Source organism: Corvus brachyrhynchos, unplaced genomic scaffold (genome assembly GCF_000691975.1).
Source record: "Corvus brachyrhynchos isolate BGI_N302 unplaced genomic scaffold, ASM69197v1 scaffold60, whole genome shotgun sequence".
NCBI lineage: Eukaryota > Metazoa > Chordata > Aves > Passeriformes > Corvidae > Corvus > Corvus brachyrhynchos.
The window spans coordinates 4,168,976-4,183,464 of record NW_008236767.1 but is presented as its reverse complement, the minus strand read 5'-3'; the positions used below and the strand labels follow the sequence as shown (position 1 = coordinate 4,183,464).

At 36.8% G+C, this 14,489-nt stretch overlaps 1 protein-coding gene across 6 annotated transcripts in view; it reads left to right on the top strand.

Moving 5' to 3' along the window:
* ST18 (ST18, C2H2C-type zinc finger) overlaps positions 1-14,489 on the top strand; it is a 169,304-nt gene that overhangs the window by 75,318 nt on the left and 79,497 nt on the right. The window lies entirely within an intron of this gene.

The following is a 14,489-nucleotide window of genomic DNA, read 5'->3' as shown; positions in this document are numbered from 1 at the left end:
CCGGAAAGTCTTGTTTGCATTACTAAAATGTTTCTGTCTGCTTTGCACTTTGGAGGCTCAGGGGATGTTAGCTTCAAAACAACATGATATTATTGCAAGATGCCTGTGTGCGTTAAGTAATGCTTCTTCTCTCCTCCCTGCAAAACCACTGCAAACCATATGTTTTAAGAATGCTTTATCGAATACAGACTGTTAAAGAAGTGGGGTTTAGATTTCAGTCTGCATTACAATTGATGTTTTGTTGGGTTTTGGGGGTTTGGTTTTTTGTTTTGTTTGTTTTTTGATTTGTTTTGCTTTGCTATGTTTTGCTTTGCTTTGCGAGACATTAAATTTAGAAAAAACTTGCCAATATATGTGTATTTAGACATATCAGGATAACCTGACCCCTTAATTAAAACTCTTCACAGGTCACAGAAGTCAGTTTATTATGATATGTCACTTACCCAGGAACATCCTTTTTACTGCATGGGCAATAGAATTATCACCACAGCTTACAGACCCTAAGATAAAACGTGACATTTTTAACATATACATTTGATGATTCCTTGCAAAGGGGTATGAGAATATGCATATATACAAATCCATGTGCGCATATTTATTAAAAAAGTTCATGTATGCAAAAAACTATATTCACCTATGTAGTATCCTGGTTACCTGACACTCAGTATATATTAGGTATATATCTGCAGTTATATCTGCAGTTATATCTGCTCTTGCATTTCCCAGTAGTTCCAGTTCAGGAAATACAATGAGAAAGTAACAAAACTCAAGTAAAATGGTGTATTTTTTTTTTTTTTTTATTTTCCGTATTTTTTAAAGTTGTGTACATCTCAGCAATGTTTTCTTGTGTTACCTCAGCAAGTATGAGATATTCAGGCATCAGAAAAGAAGCTTTCTTTCTAAGTCCTATAATTCAAACCTAGATCAAGAGATCTAGCAAGCTTCAGTCTTACAATAGTTTTGCTTTAAAATATTCTAATTGATATAGAGTTTTCAGTTTATTTTAACAGAAAATATTCCAAGATACTTGATGTCAGGTGCATCCCCAAAGCTTTTAAAAATTAGCATATCCCTGTGACACAGTCATGTATCCTTTTTACATACCTACACCAACAAGAGTAAAGGATATTTGATATTTCAGCATTCATCACATTAATAAGTTTAGCTGTTTATACTATTAAAAGCAAAGAGTGGTTTCGTAGGGGTAATGCACATGGAGCAGTGTTACAGAAATCATACTGCTGTAATCTGACACTTACATTCTGTAATCCGACAGGCTGAGCTTCAGTAAGTTTTAGTAGTTTTTCGCAGCTTCATTTTTTTTCCTCGTTTGTCATTTCTTTAGTACACCTAAGAGAAAAGACAAAGAAAACTTGATTTCTGATAATTAATGTCATTCATCTGATCTCCCTGATAAAGTATGAAACACTCCAGGTTTTTAGAAACCACTTTTCACTCGACTTTGGACTTTGCGATCCAATAGGAGGCCTCTACCTTTATCTTAGTGCACAGTTCCAGGGCACAACACCATGAGCTGTGCACACCGATCTGAAAAGCTTTATGGTATTATGCAGTTGATTTGAATAATTCTGAATCAGTTTTTTCTCATGTTTATAGTTTTTCTAGCCAGTTATCCCAAAATATCTGATATTCCTGACAAACAAGCAAGTATCTCCAAAGTCACTGACAAGCTCATGAAGGCCTGACGCTGTCACGCCAAACTAAAACATAGCAGATAACATGCAGAATAAACTTTATATTCTACTATATCCACAAGTGTATAGAGACTCTAGACCAAAGTCTGTTACTGAACTGACTGATTTTGGAAGTGTACATATATACCTGGGGTCGGGTCACTTCTTTGTAGATATCGTGCGCATAGTTGGGGATTATTAAAAACTGCATAAGCAGAATCTATGTTTCTGGATTTTAATTCTCTTGAAGTACTTCAGATTACAGATATTGTTTAATGAATAATAAAAAAGGTTTTCTTCCTCTTAACTTTTTTAGTATTTACATCAAATTTCTTTAGAGGAGAATTGCTCTCTTTTATGTTCATGGAAGACTTTTAATGACACTAGCAGCTCTTGCCTTTCTAAGTAACAGACTTCTGGTTCAAGAAAAGGTGATAACCTATCAGCAAAAGTTACTTTAGAATGACGATGGATTTGCCTTCTTGGGCAGGTGAACACTAACAAAAACTTTTATACACGAGTGATTCTGCTAGGTGAGGTTGGTGCCTCAGTTTAATACAGTAAAGCTGGTGTGTGTTTTGAAGATGAGGGCTTTATTGATTTGCTTAAGTGATTCAAATAACATTTGCTAGCACATATTTCAGGTTTGGGTGCATATGCAAACTTTTCCCTCCACTAAGGAACTTTGGTGAAAAAGAGCTCGATTTTCATGTAAAGGCATGTATTGAACTCTGCACTGTTAGGCATTAGATTTAAAAAAATGCTTTAGAACTTTTCCAAAAGATTGGTTTGAGCGAGGACCAGGGATCTCAATTTCTTCTAAACAGTGGTCTTCTTCTTCCAGCGGTAGAGTCACTAGGTCAGTTCCCTAAATCTCAAGAGAAAATTTGACACTTTCGCTGCCCCTCCTGCCCCCAAGTTGAATCACATGTACAGCATCTGGATTGGCACAGCAAAGTCGTAATGGCTCCAATGGCACCGTTATGGACTATCAGGTCAATAATCCTTATGCTAAGAAGGATTTACATGATACAGAGTAATGGCTCTGTCATTTCTGAAGTAAAAATCCACTTTTTAATGAGCATAAAAATATTGTTTTGCACTCAGAGATACTAGGGGAGATAAAAAGACAAACATACCTCCTGAAGTAAAAGTTCACATTTAAATGTTTGACTAAAATAAATGTTAAAATATTGTAGGTAGACAGCTACAGTATGCCAAGCAGGGACTTTTTTGAAAACATACTTATTCTTCTCAAATTTTTTCTTCCTTACTTTATTAGAAGAATTATAGGATATGTATATCCTGTCTTCAAATAACATTTTTATGAGGCAGTCCAGAAATAAATTTGGCTTAGGGGGGCTTTTTTTTGTTTCGTTTAATTTTTCTAATGTATGATTTTCTCCTACTTCAAGCAGAGGTTTGACACAATCTAACACACATGATCTTGTTACAAAAGTAAGTTTGGAAGTAAGATCAGGGGTCATAGAAAAGCACAGTTATGATTTTTTTTCCTATTAATATGTTTCCTTTTCAGTAATTTAATTTCTTGCGATCTAAAAATAAAAACCAAAACACACACACACACACACAAAACCTTTCTTAAATATCCCACACTGGGGAAAAATTATTTTCTTCACTAATAATGTGGTTAACTCAGACTCCATAAGAGGCACGGAAAGTCACCAAATCCTAAACAGAAAGAACGAGCACTGCGACAAAAATGAAGAGAATGAGTACACATGACATCTTCATTGTATCTCTAACATTTTATAAAATTAAAGACCATTTTGAAGTATGGGTCTGATGGGAATCATCCTATATATAAGCATTCAACATTCAGTGAACAGAGTGCTACTGAACACATAAATCACACTAAATAGCATTGACACTTGGTCAAAAGAAACATATATTTATGGCTCAAGTGTATGTTCAAGCTAATCTATGGAGAACCTTGCCATTATTTTTGTGATAAACAATACTGTCTACAAAAAGGGTTAAAGAAAATGCATTCTGTTGCATCTGCTTACTAAATCCCTTACTTTAGTAGAAATTCAAATTTTGTAAAGATTATTCGTTTTATTGATGCATATAATTATAATCACAAGCCATCTGCTGATTTGGCAGGCATGGTTAAAATTCTCTAACTCTCATAACCTTTCAAGTACAGTGCCCTTGGGACTCTATTTCACTTTTATATTTTGGAAAACATGTAGGGACAAACAAGAGAGGTCATCTGCCGAAAGTCAGACCTGTAAAACATTAAAAGAATAAAGATCATGATGACTGCTCTTGTTTTAATAGGAAAAAAAAAAAAGTATTTTCTATTTTGTTTCTCACTTCAGGAAGGATTATACTGGTTTTCATCACACTCTTTGGGAATTTGAATTTTTTTTCTAGGGATTAAAGCTCTCTCCTAGCACCTCTGGGATCTGGGTTCCAAGTTTAAACTAAAAGAACAAATATTGTTCAATTTGGTTGCCACAGGTGAATTAAACGCATTTAACCTTGGCATTAATTTTTCTTTATACACAATTCTCATTCCATTTCCATTTGAAATGTTTTAACAAACACTATTCCAATTTTTTTTTTTTTTTTACTATTTGTTTACTGAGTTTCACAGAGAGGCACCTATCATATATTTAGCTTTTTCTTGCAAAGCTCAAAAGAGCATTTTGATTTAGAGGGCTACATCCAATAAGGCATAAAATGAATGGCTAACATTCTTTGCCATAGCCCTTTAAAAACAAATGACTTTATTTGTGTTACCATACCACTGGCTGGTTGTTAGCCGCAGTTGAAAAGGTTTGGGGTTTTGGTCTGTGAGAAGTTTCGTTCTCAATTTTCTTGTGTCCATCACTATGTGCAGCCAAAATATTTTATACTTGACAGTCCTTTCTTTTTTAAAAAATCTTTGTAGTTGCCATTGTGTTAAATGTGGTGTTACTCAGCTGCTCCTAGCAGAAAACGACCACAAGGGGAAAAAACCCCAACCTCTAAGGTGCTCTCTCTGTCAAAAATACAAAAATGATACCATTTCAACTAGTTGTAGTATATTGACAATGCTGTGATTTAGGACAAAGAGTGTTTTTGAGAGAAAATACAGGAAGGTGGAAAAACTATGTGCAGTATGGGATAGTCCAGTGACTTCCTGATATTAGCAGAAGGCAAGTGCAGTAACCCTTCCACAGAGTTGTCGTGGCTCATGCTGTATTGATGTGTATCTCACAGGGACAAAGGATGCAACGCTCACTTCTGTTTAATTAGTGTATCTGAAGGCCTGTATGCAACATGCACGCTGCTTTACTCCTTTTGGAGGTTTGATTCTCACCCCACACCCTCATTATGGGAAGCAGGAGGGAAATGCACATGTTTAAAAGTGTCTTCACAGCTGAAACTAGGGAAACAGGCCGAGAGTAGCTCTGGTTTATTTCACAACCAATTAAGTATGACATCTGTTGAAACTCAGGAAATAAGTCTCCCTTCCCCCTGTTCATATACTTACTTAAGCTGCCAGTCTTTTGTTTAGATATGATGAATTTCACCAACAAGACTTTTCTCTTTGGGGTAAATACATGAAATGCTACTAATACTACTAATAATAATAATGCAAAATCTTTCTTTGCTTTGTTTTTTACACTGCGGCTTACTGAGTGCATACGACTCAGATCTGTTTGACTTACACAAATCAAGCAAAAAATTGTGTTAATAATTCTTTGCCTAAACACTCACCTTACGTGCTAAAAAAATGGCATGTTTGTGGCAAGCAATGTAGGCATGATGACATTTTAATTTTTTAAAATCTGGCTCTTATTTGCTCCCAAAGACCAGCAAAAGTTGCAAGAAGGAATTTGGGTTTTAATTTATTTACTTTTATGTTTGAAAACTTGACTCAGAACAGAAGACACCAAATAAAACAGGGCAGGTGGAATTAACGTATGGTTAAAACAAACAAATGCAAAAGAATTAAATGCAGATCCACTGTCACTGGTGACATCAGGTTTCTCCAGTGTGAAACAGTTGATAGTAAACCAAGTAAAAAACGCAGATAAGCTCTATTAGTAACTTTTACTCATATCAGACACTTTCCATTTATCAGACACTAATCCAAGTGGTGAACATACTTATCAGGAAAACTTTTATTCCTTCATAAAATGTTGTCCAATGCAAAGAGTAAAAAGATGGTATTTCATTCCATACCAACTCTTAGAGTTCCGTTTCCCTTGTTCTGCTTGGAACTTGATTGTCTTCTTCCTGCTATATCTAGATAAGAAATATTTGCCATATCATGCTGGCGTTTTCCTTTGCCTCTTGGCACTGGATACTCCTGTGTCTCTGAAACCACACTGCTTGTGTCAAAGCTAAAGCTAACTTTCCTTTTCTGTAGGTTCCACCATCTACTAGTGCTCCCTTTTATTTGTTCACCAGCTTCGCTTTGTTTGCCAGTTTTTTCCTACAAGGACTGGCACTGCCTTAGTTCCTGGAGGATGGTTCCCTACTCTATTTCTCTTGCCTTCCCAGCCCTGTTTCACAACACAGCTCACATAGCATACATGCTATTTAAGCTTTAAGATGCTGTTCAGTGATTGCCATAGGTTCCTTGGTTAGGAATCAGCATTTGGTGAAATGTCAGTGTGCACAGTGGAAATGGCTATACCTGAGCCAGTCATCCAGATTCCCTTTAGAGTCAGTGGAAAGAGACACTTCTTGTGTGCAATTCACCTCACCCTGAAGCAGAAATGGGTAAGATGTATCACACATCTCACAGCCTCAGAGATGCCTGCAGGTCACCTACAGGCTACCCAGAGACCATGGGAATCCAGCATTTACTGCCTCAGAAATATATGTTTGTATTTCAGGCATGTAAAGTTATGAAGATGAATCCTGTCTTTCCCATCCAGCCCAAACACTGGACTTGATTTCTTCTTAAATCTTCTTGTCACAGAAACATTTCTCACATTTTCTTACAAGACAGTGATATGGATAATATGATATACCTTAGATCAAAACTCTTCTCTTGCATTCTTTATCTGCTTAGCAGTTAATGGAGAGCAGAATAACAGAAGTGAATACTGCTGTGCAGCTCAGAGGACTAAATTTTTCTCCTGAAATGTGATTTTTACAAAAGGGAAGGGGTCAGTTCCTTGCTTTCTTCCTAGAAGCCATTTTATTTCCTTTAACAAAAATGTTTCTTTTCTTAAAACTACTTCTCAAAAAAATGAAGAGAAACAAACTGTAAAGATTTAACAATATCCATTAATTCAAAAATACCTTAAATCTGTTGGAGTTCTTAAACACTGCTGATAGAAGCATTTCCAGACATATTCTTTTTCCTGTTGGCCACCACTTAGCGTCCGGAGGCACTTTTAGGGGTGGTTTTCCTGTCTCCTCAGGCTTTCAAGACTCTGTTTCCAAGCTTCAAAGTAATAGAAAGATTGATTTGATTATGGTTTTGCACTGTTTCAGTGGGTGATTATAGTGATTCAACATTCCCCATGCTTTCATAAAAACTATAAACAAGCTTTCAGATGAAAATTTCAGATGCTGTGCATACTTTGCATAGATTTCAACTATTTTCTTTCATTTTTTTAAGAGATTTGTTGACAAAAATTTTGATTTTTACAGAATTATTTATCATTTTTAGCACGTAAGTGTGTGGTTTTTAAACAAATCTTAAATTTCTAGGGACAGCTATGCAAAGTTCCTTCAGATCAAGGCAAAGTTCTTAAATTCTTTAAGTGGGCAGCTCAAAATTACTTTGCAGGTTCAAAGTTGCATGCAACTCCACAGATCTGAGCTAACCCTTACGTAGTGGATGGTTCCTATGGGACAGTATTTGGCTATGCCCTAATCCACAGAAGGGGAAGTAAATTCTGCTGTAAGAGAATGCTTGGTTTGATCTCATTTTGAAACGACGAGTTTTACAAAGGGTGAGTGACTCTGTGTCTTCAGTAGCACCTCCACAGACTCAAAATCAACGCACAAGATTGTGGGCATGTGAAATTCATTATGGTATAAATTGGCACCAGTTCAATAGACATAACCCTTTATAATGTTATAACATTGATCCTGAAAAGTTTAACCAGATTATGTATAATATTCTCGGACTTTTCTTCCCCAAAATCAACACTTTAGTGGCTATCATTAAAAAGTGTCTTATTACATATCCCTAAGTCATTCTGAATAGCATGAGAGAATAAACAGCTTTAGCCTTGAATGCTTTGGGCCCAGTGTTATTCATAGTAACAACATTAACAATACCAGTTATTTTTATTGTTATTAATATGACTTATATGCTACTATATTGTGATCATGGGGAACAGTACTGTAATACTGAAGAAGTGCAAGCTGCTTTCAATCAATGATTGCCAGCCTACAAACAGCAAGTTCAGCATTGTAGACACCCTCCAGGCCACAAGGTTTTTGTTCCCTGTTTATTTGGGGGCGTTTGGTATCTATGTGTGAGTTGCATGGTGGTCCCTGTCTTTTAAATTTACGTGATACTTTAGGAGTAAAGAAGTCAAGTTTATAAGAGGACACATTATGGAAGATATCATGGTTTTTGGCACAATTTTTTTCCTTCTTCCTGAATCTGCAACAAAGATCCCCACAGTAGGAATATCACCAGCCCAGCTTCAGAGAAGCTGCCTTCTAGCATCCCAGCTGCTTCAGTGTACAGCAAGAAGTCTACTTCTAGTAGAGAGATATTTAGCCTGGGTACTGACAGAGTTGAAGCTAAGCAGACCAGATCTCAAGAAAGGGTGAAACTCATTCCAAAGGTGAAGTTTTTCTATTCACAAAGTGGAGAGAACTTTTTCCCTGTTTCTTGCCTGTGGATAAAAGAGGAATAATGTTCTTGAGAACTCAGGAAACCTACAACAAGCCAGTAACATGAGAAGACCTTTGACTATGTGGAGGATAGCCATGCTATCCCTGGGAATTAATTTTTTTTTTTTTTTGCTTGAACAGTGAGTGAGATACAGAGTGTATGAAGAAGGAATAATCTGTTCAGAGGAAGAATCTGAGACGAAATGAGCATTACATAACAGTTTTCCCTGGACTGACCTGAGTGATCAGGGGTTTCTGTGAATCATTAAGCCCAATTAATGCACCTTCAGGAAATTCACTTAATCCAAAATCCAGCAGGAGAATTGCTTCTAATGGTGCAAGAAATAAATATCTGCCTTTTAAAAGAGCATAACCACACAGCTCACATTTTCTCTCTGCTCAGAGTGTTTGAGCTGTCAATACAGTTTGCACATCCTAGGGTGCCTGACAGAAAGAGGTGGTTCATTACAGTAATGTTCAAAGGAAAGTATACTACTCATTTCCTAGATGACCATTGAAGTGATCCCTTGGAATGCCATGGTGCTTTTGCTTTGGTGTTCTCAAAAGGAAAGTTATCATATTTTGAGCTGTCAGTCCTGCAAGGTTTACCTGGAGATGGAAGCTTAAGTTTCTTCTTCCGTCATCATATTAAGATGTCTATATTCCGGCCATAAATTTGTCAGTTTTCATTACCTCATGTGATACTAGCAAGGAATTCAGCCTCAAATAATAACTTCACGAACAGGCCTGTTACAGATAAAACTGCAGGTAGCAGAGCTCATTCTCACATGGCATGTACTCACATGACTTGCACATGTGTGTTGTCCCTTTGGTGTCTGGTGAAAATTTGCTTTCTCTACTGAAATCTGTAGATCTTACACTGAGGAAATCTCCTCAGATCAGGGCAATCTCCATACAGATGTTTTCAGCACAAAATCATGTTATGAAGACATCACCAGCTTAGAGTCCTGCCCTCAGTTATATGAAAACATTTTCTGAATGTTGACACAAACGGGACTTGAACGTTGGAAGAACTGTCACAGTGCCTGACTTTAGCCACAGTCTTTGGTAGCCTCCCACAAGAAAGCTGAAATAACCAGTAGTGATCTTATATGGCTATAAAAAAATGCATCCTGTTCAACCTAGCTAGAAAATGACGTGTTCTATTTACTTGCTATTGAATTACCTGTTGGAGTTACATAAAAACATTAACAGTTTACTGAAAGTCTTAAATTGTTGTCTCATTAAGGTTTGCCATATAAAATAGTACAAACTATTTCCCTAGCTGCATTAATTCTTGTGCTATTACCAGTTATTATTTAAACCAATATTTTATAAAGAAGTTTTCTAGTTCCTAGGTCATCAAGCTATAAATAAACATCCTCACTCAACAATCAGGTAAGACAAGATAAATGGCTACAGGGATCTAATCTTCCTTATATAAATTATTATGCAATATTGCAAAAAAACCCCCTTTCATTAGCTTTTATGTCCTTAGATTTCTACTCCTCTTGATGCATTTAGTAACCTGAAAAACATGTTGTTTCCCTGAAAAATAATGTTGTTTCCATGAAAAGAGACATGGGAATGGAAGGAGTTTTAAGTATTTCTTTTTTTTTGAACGCTTTGCAAATTCTTTTCACAACAAACCTCGCCAATATGTAAACAGGGCTCTAGCTACTGTGTTTGTCCACAGCTAGAGCTACAGATGAACACAGTGTAGTTGTGTGATGACAGGAACAGCTGACTCATTAGTAGAGAGCAGTGAAAGGTAATTAACCCTGGGAAAAGTACAGCTGCCATGCGAGCTGTTCCTTTCTGTAGGATCTGATTAGAAATTAGTGTTAAACCACTGATTCTTTAAAAAAAAGTCATTGATAATTCACTTTCTCTCTCAGGTGTAGCTCCTGAAAGGGGCCTAGGATAGAACTAGTGTACAAAAGGTCTTCTATCAAAAAAGGTCTTTTCTGAAAGAAGTGCCCACCTGTTTGGCTGCTTCTGGACTTTTCTTAACCATGAATATTGTCCCAGCTTTCAGTGTTTTGAGGACAGCCTCCAAGTATATGGGCAGTGCAGAGAATGCACTGTCAAAATGATTTAAGGTTGTTGGTTGCCATAATGGAGGCTTTAGTGAGGCTGATTATTTAAAAGTCACAGTTACTACTTCTTGTATCAGGACACAGATCTGATGCAAAATGATGCAGACCTCTTCTAAAGAAAACAAAAATATGTCTCCTGAATAGAGAAGCACAGCATATGAAAATAAAAAGAAAGAAAGAAGATTATGCCTTGAGCACAAAAGCCACCCCTCAGCCCACCCCCTTTCCTGCACGCATTTTGGCACTTGAGGTTCCAACATAAGACACAGAGCCCACGATTTAATAAGAGCCCAAACAACAAGCCAGACTATTACATAGTTATGCAGACGCCTGATTAAGGCCTGCTTACCAAGAATGACATAACTATCACCTAAAATAATAAAATTTCATTGGTGCGCTTTTGGAATTTCTAAACTGCTGTTTATTATTTAAAGCTGTCACATGCAAAACAGTTTTTGATCACCTTACTTTGTTAGACCTCCTGGCCAGGACCGTGCATTTGTATACCTGTGTGATTAACACCAAGTGTGTGTGAGTGCTTTCACATGGAGATAACATGTATTATTGAGGTCCACCAGAGTGTCCTGGCTGTTTTCAGTGCAGCCAGGCTTACACTAGGGAATCTCAAGGGTAACTGAGTTTAATGTGACAAAGTTTGCAAGACACCTCTCCATAGGATGATTTTTTTCATCTTCCTCTAGTCCAGTTTGCTGCAATAGAATGATTACTATTATTTTGCCAATACAAAATAGTACTACAAAGATATGTTCCTGTAACAATATTTTTAATTCAGCATTGTTTAGTGGTACCACAGGCCACTTCCCTACCACACATCTAAGAGGTTCACCTTGAAAGAAACTTTCCTCTTTCAGTATCTTTTAAATTAAACACAGTGCTTGTTGAGCATGATATTTGAACTTAATGTTACCACAAACATATAGATATAAATATATTTATTTACACAGAAAAAAAAAATATATATGTACACACACACACACATATATATGTACACCTCATTGACATTTTCAGCAATGAGAGCAAAAATCAAAGGAAAAGAGTTAAAGATATTTTCTCGGAGAGTATTTCTCTATACAGGAAAACAAACAGATTTTTAAGATAAGGATCTGACATGTAAAGATGACAGTTATATCCAGATTGCCTAAGATTTTAGGAGAGAAGAGAATGGAAATGTGTTTTAAATTATTTTGCCATTCACCATATGTTTGTTAGTACCCATCCTTCTCAGTATTGTCCTTTTTTAATTTCTTCTTTTTTTTTTTTTGGTAAAAAAGCCTGCAGTGAAGGAGGAAACATTTCAAGCTGAATTTCAGAGGAAGTGAAATGAGCAGGCTACTGAACTGATAAATGCATGATGATAAAAATAGTATTTGCTACATTAAAGTATGTTTAGAAATGCACAAAAGCACTTTACAGCACTCTGTGTTGTTATCCTCATTTAGCTGAAAGGTGGAAAGACTTGCTGAGGGGCACAGAATCGATCAGTGGCAGAGGCAGGAAGAGAATTCCAGAATCCCTTTTTTTCCAGTTATTTGCTCAGTCATGGTGCTTTCTATTTATGTCTATGGCAGAAGACAGGTGTCATTTTAGGAAATAATCTTTGTCCCACTTTAGAAACATAAAAGGCTCTGAAAATAGAATTTGAACCACCATTCCTGGTGACGCCAACTTTTATCATAAGTTTGAATAAACTGAACATGCTTTTCCTTGCTCCATTTACCAGATGCAAACATACGATGAGCAAAACCTTTTGCATAAGAAGTCTGTCCCAGGGAATATTTGACATGCACATTTTGGTATCTGACAAGTATTAGTCAATTTTCTGGATATCCTTTACTGCTTTCATTTGCAAGGTGGTATTTTTGTTCTTGGGTTTTTTTTTCCTGTGCTCTTCAGCATGTTCCTAAGATCTTCAGGGCAGTGCAGTAGTGTAAGCAAGCCCCCATTATCTTTAGCAGTTAGGGTCATTACAAGTCTTTTAAATGGTGGCAGACTGTACTTCACATGGCACTCTTGAAGTTAATGAACATATGTGATTTGCATGTTGAGGGAAGGCACACTTCTTCCCTTTGTGTGACTTTCCCTTTCCTGGGACATGCCTGTCATGCTTAATGAAGAGAACTTGTTCAGAAAGGGCAAGATGAATGCGTAGGAGAGCAGAATGGTAGTTATACTTCTTTTCATAAATGTAGTCTGTATTTTTAGGTTTATTGTTCCTTTTAACTCCATGTCAAAAATGTACAGTCAGCTGATTAGACATGGGGTTTGTCCAGCACAAGAATTGAGATGTCCTAATTCTGACTATTAAAATATTCCTAAAAAATACTTCTGGAACAGTCAGAAATCACAGGGAAGGAATAAAAGAACCTAGATTAAGCCTGTACATGTTTGAGAGGTGACCACTTTTACTGAACTTAACCAGCTTCAGAACTTCTGTAGAGATTCAGTGCAACCATAACAGCACCCCATAAAACTGCCCTTGAAACCCATCAATTCCTAACCAGCTTGCTGCAAATCAAGTACGGTAGAAAGACTGTAATGGTGGTGGCTAAAAAGCAGGCATGTAGCAAACATCAGAACCAGACCAGGATCTTTCTGATACTGAAGAGGTCGGTAACACAGTAATTAAACCCACAGAATTTTGCTGTTCTTAGTTGTGCTGATCTGTGTGCTCAGGCATCTCCTGCTGGCCACAATCCTGCAGCTCCTGGGCAGCCCTTCAGTGAGCAGATCATGGTCATCTCTTGCTGAAGGCGGTAGTGGTCCCCCCACACAATGCCTCTCAACAGAGATGACTCGGTGCAGGGAAAGTCATCCTGGCTGGAAAAGAGTAAACATGTTTTAAAAGAAAACAAACCCTGTGTTCCAGAGTCAATGACGCATGCTCTTTGAACTTTCTTTTAAAATTGCTCTGAAATCATAAGGTTGTTATGGTGTGGTTTTACTCAAAATAATGCATATCATTGTAACACAAGCCTTGAAGTTAAGTGGCTACTTTAATGAAACATAGTTGCCATAGTTACTGCAGGCGAGCAGAGAATAACTTTTAGTTCTTTTGAAGCTATGAATTAGTTTAAAAAGAGGAGAAGGAATAAACAAGCATGCAAAAGTTTATTATTCAGTGTTTCATGCCTGATCAACTCTTAAAAAGGAAAAGTCTCCCTAGACCAGGGCATTAACTTTTTCTAGCTGAAATCTGTAATTCCCCATCAACAAACACAAAATTACTTTTCAACTCTCCACTATATCTGTTTTCATGTTTTCCCCCATTTTTCCCCCATTTTTTTCCCCCAAAGAAACAGATTTTTCCAAAGTTCTGCTTGCAGAATTTTGTTAATAACTGTCATTTTACAGCATCTAAATTGCTATAAAAATAATGTTCTAAAGGCAATAATGTATTGCTTTACACAACTCATGAAATCTGTGGTCTAGCTCTATTATTCATTATGAACACTGTCTTAAAGCTGATGAGAGGGAAATGAGAATTTATCATAGTGAAGATGTCTTCTAGGACCAGCTTCATTGTTTTTCAGTTTAGCATTGAGATGTGCTCCATCCCTGAAGTGTTAATGGAGGTCACTGCTGTTGCTCCCCTTTACTGTGTCAAAGCAAAAGTGCTCCTACATAGTTGACTATTGAGAAACAAAATGATGTTCTTTCCAGTATATCACCTTCAGCTTATGAGCCTCTAGAGCAGCAGTGATTAACAGGACTTTTACAAAGTTTCTGTGTAGTTACAAGGACAGCTTCAATCTTCTGTCATTTTTTTGCATTAGCTATGATTATGCTTTTACCACCAAAATGCATTTATTTTAAAGGTAACAATACAGACTCAGAGAATAGCTTATGT